The sequence below is a fragment of the Lutra lutra genome, chromosome 2 (assembly GCF_902655055.1).
Source record: "Lutra lutra chromosome 2, mLutLut1.2, whole genome shotgun sequence".
NCBI lineage: Eukaryota > Metazoa > Chordata > Mammalia > Carnivora > Mustelidae > Lutra > Lutra lutra.
In genome coordinates, this window is record NC_062279.1 from 32,117,278 (window position 1) to 32,128,454 (window position 11,177).

Below are 11,177 nucleotides of genomic sequence, written 5' to 3' on the forward strand. Positions count from 1 at the left end.
ATTTGCAGATGACAAGATACTATATAGAAAAATCTAAAGACTTTACCAAAAAAACTATTGGAACTAATAAATAAATTCATGAAACTTGGGGGCACCTGGGTGGCTCAATGGGTTAAAGCCTCTGCCTTCGGCTCAGGTCATGATCCCAGAGTCCTGGGATTGAGCCCCAAGTCGGGCTCTCTACTCAGCGGGGAGCCTGCTTCCCCCCACCCACCTCCACCTCTGCCTGCCTCTCTGCCTACTTGTGATCTCTGTCTGTCAAATAAATAAATAAAATCTTCAAAAAAAAATTCATGAAAGTTGTAAGAGACAAAATTAATATACAGAAATCTGGCACATTTCCGTACACTAATAATGGAATAGCAGAAAGAGAAATTAAGAAAACAATCACATTTATGATTGCACAAAAAATAATAAAATACCTAGAAATAAACTTAACCAAGGAGGCGGAACTCCTTGATGCTCTGAACACTATAAAACATTGGCAAAAGAAATTGAAGATGACACAAATGAAAAGATCAAGTGCCCACTGATCGATGAATGGATAAAGAAGATGTGGTATATAAATACAATGGGATATTACTCAGCCATAAAAGAAAATGAAATCTTGCCATTTATAACAACATGGTTGACCCAGAGGATATAATGCTAAGTGAAATAAACCAGTCAGAGCAAGATAAATACCATAGGATTTCACTCATATGTGGAATTTAAGAAACAAATGAACAAACAAATAAAAAAATAGGTTCTTAAATATAGAGAACAGGCTGGTGGTGGCAAGAAGGAAGCTGGGTGGGGGGATGGGTGAAATAGATGAAGCAGATTAAGAGTACACTTACCCTGATGAACACTGTATGGAAAATGTATGGAAATGTTGAATCATTATATTGTACAACACCTGAAACTAATGTAACACTCTATGCTAATTATACTGGAAAAAAGAGTGAAAAAAAAAAGTGAAGGAGAAACAAAAATTTATTAAACATCTAGTTTTAAAAGATTTTTGTTTGTTTATTTGAGGGAGAGAGAGAGCAAGTGAGAACAAAGAGGGGTAGGCAAAGGGAGAGGCAGACTCCTCACTGAGTAAGGAGCCTGACGCCTTCCTCGATCCTAGGACCCTGAGATCACGACATGACTCAAAGGCAGACACTTAACCAAGAGCCACCCAGGCATCCCAAAACTTTCTCAATTAAATAAAAATTCAGGAAATTTTTCAGAAAGAAATCCTCCTTGTAAGAATTGGTAAAAGCAGTTCTATAGAAATAAGGAAAATTATATAGGTCAGGTACTAACATCTACAGAAAGAGCACTTAAGAGGAATAAATGAAGGTGAAATAAAGTTAATTTTTCTTATTCTTAATTGGCTAAGAAAGAAGTTTCTTGAAATTAACAATAGCAATATAGGCAGTAATTATACCTTATAAATAAGTGAAATGAAAGTCACATGTTGTAAGAGATGCAAGGAAGGAATTACAAATACTCTCTTATGAGGACATTTTGCTACCAGTGAAGTGGTACAGTGCTATTTGAAGTGAATTTGGATAAGTTGTAAGTGCATATTGCAACCATAGGGCAACTAAAAATAGCAAAAGTGAAGTAAAAATTGATATGATGAGGGAGAGGAAATGGAATCTTACAAAATTCTGAATATAAACTAGAGAAGGCAGAAAGGGTGAAGACAAAAAAATTACAAAGAGCAGTGACAAAATATAGGAAACAATAATAAATATGATAGGTATTAATCTAACTAAATCATTAATTACATTTAATGTAAATAAGAGATTCAGTCCTGATTTAAAAAGAAAAAAGACCCAGATATATTGTCTCACAGAAATCCGTTTTAAATATAAAGACAAGGAGATTAAAAGTAAAAAGATGAAGAGAGATAAACCATGCAAATATTAATCAAAAGGAAGCCAGAATAGCTATATTAATTTCGGAGTAAGCTAACTTCAAAGAAAAGAAAATAACAAGAAATGAAGAGGGCCATTAGTAATGATAAAAGGAGTATGTCTTCAGGAAGACAACAATCCTTAATGTGTATGTACTGAATAACAGAGCATCACTACATTTTAGGCAGAAACTAATAGAACAGCAAGGAGAAACAGATGAATGCATTGTTATAGTTGGAGACTTCAGCAAACTTCTATTGTATCTATTGACTGGCCCAACAGGCAGAAAATTAGTAAGAACAAAGTTGAACTGAACAGCATCACCAATCAGGTGGAGCTAATTAAAATTTATACACTATCTCATCTAATAACAGCAGAATATGCATTCTTCTTAAGTTCACATGTAACATTTAGCAAGATAAACAGCCAATTCTAGACCACAAAATATGTCTTAACCAATTTCAAATAAAAATTAAACAAGGTTTACTTATAGGCCACATGATATTAAACTAAATATCAATAGCAAAAAGACAGCTGGAGAACCTCAAAATAATTGGAGATTAAATAACACACTTCTAAATAACACATGGGTCAATGACAAAATCCTAAGAGAAATTTAAAAGTATTTTGAACTAAATGAAAATTAAAGCACAGCTTACCAACATTTGTGGATTGTAGAAAAAAGCAGTTCTTTGGAGGGAAATTTTTAGCATTAAATACATATATTAGAAAAAAAGAAGTATTTAAAACTAATAATTATCTATCTTATGAAACTAGAAAAAGAAGACAATTTAAATCCAAAGTAAGCAGAAAAAAAGGTATAATAAAATTTGAGCAATAATCAATGAAATTGGAAACAGGAAATCAAGAGAAAATCAATATAACCAATGTGTTCCTTTGGAAAAAAAAATCAGTAAAATAGATAAAACTCTCACCAAGTTAACTAAGAAACAAGACACAAATTATTAATATCAAAAAGGGAAAAAATAAGAAACAAGACACAAATTACTAATATCAAAAAGGAAAAAAAAAGATGAAAAAGAAGCTCTCACTGCTGATCCCATGGCCATTAAAAGGGAAATAAACAAATATAATGAACAACTCTATGTTCACACATTTGAAAACCTTGATGAAATGGATCAATTTCTTTGATACACATAATCTACTAAAATTCACTCAAAGAGAAGTAGATAATCTAAATAGGCCTGTATCTATTAAATAAATTGAATAATCAATAACTTTCCAAAATAGAAAGGACCATACCTGGATGGTTAATTTGACAAAACATTTAAAGAAGAAAGAGATACCAATTCCTTATAATCTCTTCTAGAAAAAGAGATTGTATTTTTTATAGATTTATCTATATATTTTATTGATTAAAGAGGGACTACTTCTTAACTCAATCTATGAGACCAGAACTACCTTAACATCAAATCTTGACAAATAAATTTTAAGAATGGAAAACTATGAATGAATATCTCATGAATATAGATGCAAAATTCCTAAACATAATTTTATTTATTTTATTTTTTTTTAAGATTTTATTTATTTATTGGACAGGGAGAAGTCATAAGTAGGCAGAGAGGTGGGGGTGAGGGAAGCAGGTTCCCCACTAAGCAGAGAGCCGGATGCGGGGCTCGATCCCAGGACCCTGAGACCATGACCTGAGCCGAAGGCAGAGGCTTAACCCACTGAGCCACCCAGGCACCCCAAATTTTAAAAATTAAATAAAATATGTATAAGAAGAATTACCACCACTAACCAAGTGGGAGTTATTTCAGTAGTATACTAGGCTGACTCAATACTCAAAAACCAATTAATATAGTCTATCATATCAAGAGGCTAAAGAACAAAAATATGATTATATCTTAGAAACAGAAAAAGCATTTGACAAAATCTAACACTCATTCACGATAAAACTACCAGTAAACTAGGAAGAGAGGAAACTTCCTCAACTTGATAAAGAACATGTACAAAATGCCTACAGTTAAACATCATAGTTAATTGTGAAAACTCAAAACTTTCCCACTACAATAAGAAACAAGGCAAAGTTTTTCCCTCTCCCTATTCCTTTTCCAACATTGTTGGAAGTTTAGGTAATGCGCAAAAACAAGGAAAAGAAATAAAAACCCTACAGATGAAGAATGAATAACTAAAACTCTTTTTGTTCACAGATGACATGATCATCTATTTAGAAAATCTGAAAGAATTGACCCCAAAACATCTGAAACTAATAAGTGATTACACCAAGGTTGTAGGATACAAGGTTAATGTACAAAAATCAATTGCCTTCTTCTAGAACAGTGATGACAAATGGAATTTGAGATAAAAAATGTTGCCATCCCTGCCCTGCTGAGAAAGGAAATACCTAGGTAAAAAAAAAAAAAAAACAAAACTCACAGTGTATGTACAAAATCTATTTGAGCAAAACTATAAAACTCTGTTGAAAGAAATCAAAGAAATAAGTAAAGAAAGATATTGTATATTTGTGGATAAGAAAACCTAATATTTTCAAGATGTCAGTTCTTTCTAACTTGATAAATAGATTCCATTCAATCCCAATCAAAATTCCAGCATGATATTATATGGATATTGACAAACTGATCATAAACTTGATAGGAAGAGGCAAAAGAACCAGAAGAGCTAACATGACATTGAAGAACAAGTTGGAGGACTAACACTACTTGACTTCAAGACTTACTATAAGATTATTTGAGTAAACAAAATAGGGTAGTATTGGCAAAAGAAGAAGAGACAAATTGATGAATGGGACAGAATAGAGCCCAGAAATAGACCCACATAAAAATAGTCAACTGAATTTTGACAAAAGAGTAAAGACGATGGGGCAAAGATAGTGTCTTCAATAAATGGTATTAGAACAACTGGACACCCACATGCAAAAAAAAAAAATTGAATAAGATACAGTTCTTATACTCTTCACAAAAATTTACTCAAAATGGATCATAGACCTCAATATAAAATGCAAAACTATAAATCTCCTAGAAGATAACATTTAAGAAAATGGAGACGATCTTGGGTAAGATGATGGTTTTTAGATACAATATCAGAGACATAATCTATGAAATAAATAATTGATAATAGGGATTTCATTAAGATGAAAACATTTGCTTTACAATAGATAATGTCAAGAAATTAAATGCAAGCCACATATTGGGAGAAGATATCTGCCAAAAACATACCTGATAAAGAAATATAATTGGAAATATACAAAAAACTCTTAAAACTCAATAAGAAATCAAACAACCCAGTTAAAAGATGGGACAAAGGTCTTACCAAACACCTCTCCAAAGAAGATACACAGAAGATAGCAAATAAGCATATGAAAAGATAATCCACATCATCTGTTATAAATGAAATGAGAAATTAATAGTGAGATATCATTTCTTAGAATGGCCAAAATAAGGAACAATGATGACACCAAATGTTGTCCCACTGTATGGGGGCGAGGGAGGATGCTAGTGATGGGAGATGCTGTGCATGTGTGCAAGCAGGAGATGCACAGGAAATCTCTGTACCTTCTTCTCAGTTTTGCTGTGAACCTAGAACTGCCCTCAAGATGAAGTCTTTAAAAAAAAAAAATCTCGGGGCGCCTGGGTGGCTCAGTGGGTTAGGGCCTCTGCTTTTGGCTCAGGTCATGATCCCGCGGATCGAGCCCCGCATCAGGCTCTCTGCTCGGCAGGGAGCCTGCTTCCTCCTCTCTATCTCTGCCTGCCTCTCTGCCTACTTGTGATCTCTGTCAAGTGAATGGATAAAATCTTGAAAAAAAAAATCTCTTCAAGACGATACTATACAACTCACTGGTGCTTGATACACTTAAACTCACATGAGTCTCCAAATTTCTTGGTTAACTGATAAAGAATGAGGGTTAATTCTCACCTTTGACCTGACGAGTCATGAGATCAGGAAGGAGCTCTGCAAAGGATGCACAGGCTGCCTTCATTCAGTATCAGTAATGGGTTGAGCCCACTAGTGTGTCTGGAGTCCAGGCCGAGTTTCAGAACCATGGAATATATATCCCAAAGGGAATGATAATCAATGAGGACTTGTCACTCCACCCAGGCACATGTAAACCCTGGATTATTCTTTGCAAAAGACTATTTCACCAAATCTTCTTAAATAGATGATTTTGGCTGGCTGCTGACATATACTATCATAAGCCTTCCTATGAAGAAATCTTATCATTAGTACTCCTACTTATCAGTGGTCCTTCAGATTTTTTTCTACATTACCTTTATAGCTTCAATTGTTTTCAAGGGACCTGTTCTAGTTCTCAATCTTCCTACTCTGCATCATCTTTTTAAATTAGGTAGTTTATTCCTAAAAGGTATTTGCCTTTAATTAATAATTAAAGGCAATAACAAATCCCTTTAATGAAATTGGGTCTCATCCAACTTGAAAACATCTTGATACATAGTTTTGGTCATGTTATAACAAGATCACATGGATCTTACTCATTTTCAGTCTAGAGAAGATGAGAGGTATATTAATTATTTATTCGTGTTTAACAAATTAACATAGTGATTTAAAGTACTAAGCACTTACTGTCTTGGGATTTCTGTGGGTCCTGAACTCAGGAATGGCTTAGCTATGTGATTCTGGCCCAGAGTCTTTCATGAAATTATACTTAAGAATTTGTCCTAGAGTTCAGTCATCTGAAGGATGGACAGGGGTTGAAGGATTAATTTCCAAGATGGCTTACTTACATGGTTATTGACAGGAGGCCTCAGTTCCTTGCCCTGTGGCTCTCTCCATAGAATGGTGTGGGTGTCCTTATGGTTTGGTACTTGAACTTCCCCAGAGTGATCCAAGGGAGAGCAAGGAGGAAGCCATGATGTCTTTGATTATCTAGCCTTGGAAGTCATACACTTTCAACTATTATTGTATCCTAGTGTTAAGTGGGTCAGTGTCATTCATTGTGAAGTGTCTATACAAGGCCATGAATGCCAGGGGATAGGGATTACAGGGGTAATCTTGGAGCCTGGCTGCCCCAGTAAGGCATTCAGCGATGTCTGTCACAGTGATAAAATATCAAACTGACACCTAACCACCCCCATCTCCCAAAAGAAACCACATGGATAACAGCTAACATGTATTGTAAAAGATCCTTTCTTATATTTATTTAATGAAACCTCACAACCATTTCTTTAGTAGATACTCCATTTTATAGATGATGAAGCTGAGATTTTAAAAAGTTCTAGTAATTTACTCAATATTACACAATTAGTAAGCTGCAAGACTAGATTTTAATTGCAATCAGGGCAATGCTGATTCTGCTTGAATTTCCACACAATAATATATGACATTCTTTTCATCTTGACTTTCCCAATGGGACAATGTTTATAAGGACCTCGTTCTCATTATAATAGTCATTCATTCATTCTGACTTCTGTTCTAAGAAAGGTTGCAAACTATATTCAACATTCTGCCACCTCAATGGACCACCTTCTTCTCCCACAGTTTCTTTTCCACTGCTTCTTTAGTAGATAAAGCATCACCTTTAGTAGATAGAGAACCTTTCGTAGACAGAGCATCACCACTGTGGAATATTTCATTTTCCAAGGAAAAATATCTCCTATTTGCCATCAGTAAAACATAGGCTTTAATACCATCATCACAAATGTGTAGATTGCTATAGTTATTTTGATTAACATACTTCTTGGAAATCTTTAGTGTGAACATCAGCTTTTGTCCTCTAGATGAAAAAGGACGTCTTATCTTCTACTTGTGGGTCTTGATGGCAGCTTCAGCCCTTCCAAATTCATATTCCCTTCAGGAATAAATGTGTATAATACCTGCAATTTCCATTCCCGCTGCACATCTCAGGGCACAGAACCCTGAAGATAAGTTCTGTCTTCGGCTTGATTCATGACTACCTTTAATGCCTATAGTTAGCATTTGGTGCGCGAGGCTTCAGCTCCAGTAAAAACATTAAAATTGCTGCCAGAGAGGAAGAACAGCAGAGTGAACTTCTCAGGCAACAGAGGCTGTTAAGCTCATTGTGACCAAAGATCCAAGATTCATATTGTGGTTTATTTAAGCAGCTGACTCATAAAGCTTAGAATTCCATGTGCAGGAGGACTTTGCACAGATGTTAAATGTTTTAGCTTTCTTTCCACTTTATGAGCTAGATCACAACATATGTCTTTATTCCTGTTTCATTTCTTAGTCTCCTAAACTCTGGTTATGGTCCTGAGTTCTGGTGATTCCTTGCCCCCAAACAAAATGGAGGACACCCCTGGAAAAGCTACAAGGCCTAGGATGACAAAGAGAGAGGAGGATGCTCAGGGACCACGGCTATACCAAAATATTATTGAGCTTGTGATGTAATGAGGTGATCTCTCTCACCAGGATCATTTCCCAGATGGAGCACTCCTTGCCTTTGGGAGCACAGCTTTGCGACACAGGAGTTGGCCTCAGAGTTAGAGGAGAACTCCAAAATGCAGGTTTGAGTAATAACAGATGATCCATGTCTAAGCCACCATTGAGAGAAGCTGTGTCTAGGTAAGTGCACCCTGTCAGATGACTGTTTAAAATATTTTTAATCATCTCACATGTAATAACAATTTTGTGTTTACACAGGAGAATTTCCTTATTCTATGAAGATGATGTTGAAATACTGAGGACAGAAGTGGCCTCCTGTCTGTGATTTACTTCAAAGTACAGCAGCAAAATAAAATAGATTATGCAGATATGGCAACCTGCTCACAATTGTTAAATGTAAATAATGGATATCTGGCCATTTCAATCACCTCACTTTTCTATAATAAAAAGCAAAGGTTGCTTAATAAGATCCAAAAATTGAAGGGCAGTTGAGTAGGTCAGGGAAGCAGCAGAAAAGATAAGCTCCTTTCTCTGTCCTTCCCTATGGCACTATTCAGCCTGATGTCTAAATAAATATTGGACAAATATTCAGGGAAATATTTTAGAGATATTGAATGATGTACTTACCTGGGAGTTAGGGCTGTGCAGGAATTCTTCACATATTGCTACATCAACCACCGGCAGAGGTAAGAAGTACAGAAGACCTATGAAGTAAAAAAGATGAGAGGACATTTACCCATTTGGTGAAAAAGAACTTCCCCTATAGTGAGTGTAGACAGAAGAGAGTATCTCTCTATATCCCAGGCATGAGAAAATCAAAATATAGTATTCTGCTCCAACAGTTTCAGAAAGTGTATTGCCTCATCGCATGCCACATTCACAGTGACCATTTGATGTTTCCGAAGAAAAGTCATTATTCACTGAATAATTTGTTTTAAGGATAGGAAACTGAGTACAGTTTTCTAAGGATTCCATGCCAAGTGACTGACTTTTCTTAAAGTGTGGTAATCAAGGAGTATTCATCAGTTATCTGAAAGATGTCTATTACCCTATTTCATCACAGTGCAAAGTCAATTATATAAAGTGATGCCATAAACCAAGAGAACCCTATTTTCAGGGCATTGTGGAGGAATTGGTCAGCTGTTTTAAACTTCTATATTCCCTTGCAGTGATGTGGATTGTGGGCCTATCCTCAAGGGATTCTCCTCCTCCTCCCAACCCTCCATCTTCTTTCTTTTTTGCTGTGGTCACTGTCTTTTCACTAGTAAGTTATTTAACATGCACATTCCAAAGACAGGTTAATTGTGGACACATACAGTGTTTCTGTGAAGATTACTCTCTATGTGATAGGGAAAGTAACAAAACTGAAAAATACTTTTTCTTTTACCTTTCTCTTTGCACAGTTTGCAAGAGAGCCACTGGTCGGCAACAAGGATGGTAGTGGAAAATGAGCTCATTAACTATCCAAGGGAGAGTAGGAAGAGAAGTTGGGACCACTCCACCAGCTGGGTAATTTGATATTGTCATTAGTGACCACAAATGCTTGCAATTTATCAAAATAGGCTTAAATAGGATGAAAGAGGAAGTTCATGATCTTGACTATATTAATTATATCAATAACCCAAAGATGCTTATTTTTCTTCTATTCTTTGCAGGCACATGCATAAATATCATTTATCTGTTCTTTAAAATAATATTGGTTCAGGCTAGTATTTCCTGGAGTAGCTTCAAAGTTGATGGAATTTAAAAAATTAAAAATTGAAACTACGTGTAATCTTTTAATTATAGATTATTTAAAACAGAGTATTGAACTTGAGTCTTGGTAAGAAAAGCTTAGTATTTTTCCTTTATTAATTATAATTTTGAATCTCTTTCCCTAGTCTTTCTTTGCTTTTTCAAATGGAATTTGATTTGCAAATATTTGATTCTATAAAAAAATAAAACAAATGTATGTCCTCTCATATCATATATATATATATATATATGATATATATAGTGTTGGGAAGGAATCACACAAAAACACCAAAAGATCTAGCTACCACACTTATCTGATTCAATATAAATTTTAGCATGAATCCAATAGCAATTTTGTCCTGAATTAATTTTATAACATCTAGTTGAAAGATAATTTCCTTAAACTATTGTAGAATTGGCTCAACACTTGCTACCATTTTTTGGTTAAAATATTTCTGGGTAAAAACATCCTGAGATTTCAGTTCTCACAAGATTAGAAGAAGAAATAATGAAAACAACATTCTTGAGCTATTATTCTGACCTTAGGGTGTTGTATTGGAGTATCATTAGTGAAATTAAGTTAAAATTTGTTTTTTATCACATATAAAAAGCAAAGGAAATAAATAAGAAAGTCAATGGTGTTATTGATCTACCTATCTCTGTATATCTGTCTTCAGATATACAGATAAACACAGATTCCCGCCCCCCAGGAGTGAGATGAAATTAGAAAGATGTGGGAAACTATAAGAAATAATCCACCATATGGCAGGAGCTAAAGAGGAGACAAGTTCTCTCACCTTCAATGGTGAGATTGTATGTGTCAACAAACCCCAACACATATATTTTTTAAAAATGTAACACCAGATATATACTTTTGAATATAGGAAATAGCATTTCACTATAATTAAAATGGGAAATAGTCATTACCCATTTGGATTCATTCCAGTTTTCACAAGGACAAATTCCTAAACTGTCATTTTCTTTTCCCATTATAGATTCTGGCACTAGGGCAGGATATTAGGATTTTAATGCCTTAATATATTCTATGAAATATACTAGTGTACTTTACTATTTTGACCTTTTGGCACATCATATTTTGATTCGGATGGCCATTTCACTCTCTGCTCTCAAGCTCAGGGAGGCCATAAAAGAATGAAATGAATGGATTGACTATCGCTAGTCACAATACAGAATACTGAAAAGGTCATT

General features: G+C 34.8%; 1 long non-coding RNA gene across 6 annotated transcripts in view; it reads left to right on the forward strand.

Moving 5' to 3' along the window:
* Positions 1-10,150, forward strand: part of LOC125092674 (uncharacterized) — a 373,116-nt gene extending 362,966 nt beyond the window's left edge. For 5 of the 6 annotated variants that reach the window (XR_007125041.1, XR_007125036.1, XR_007125042.1 and 2 more), the window contains 2 exons: positions 8,262-8,414; positions 8,493-10,150. This is a non-coding gene — a long non-coding RNA (uncharacterized LOC125092674). The remainder of the gene's footprint in view (positions 1-8,261; positions 8,415-8,492) is intronic. The other variant, XR_007125039.1, reaches the window with a different exon arrangement.
* Positions 10,151-11,177: the final 1,027 nt, after the last annotated feature.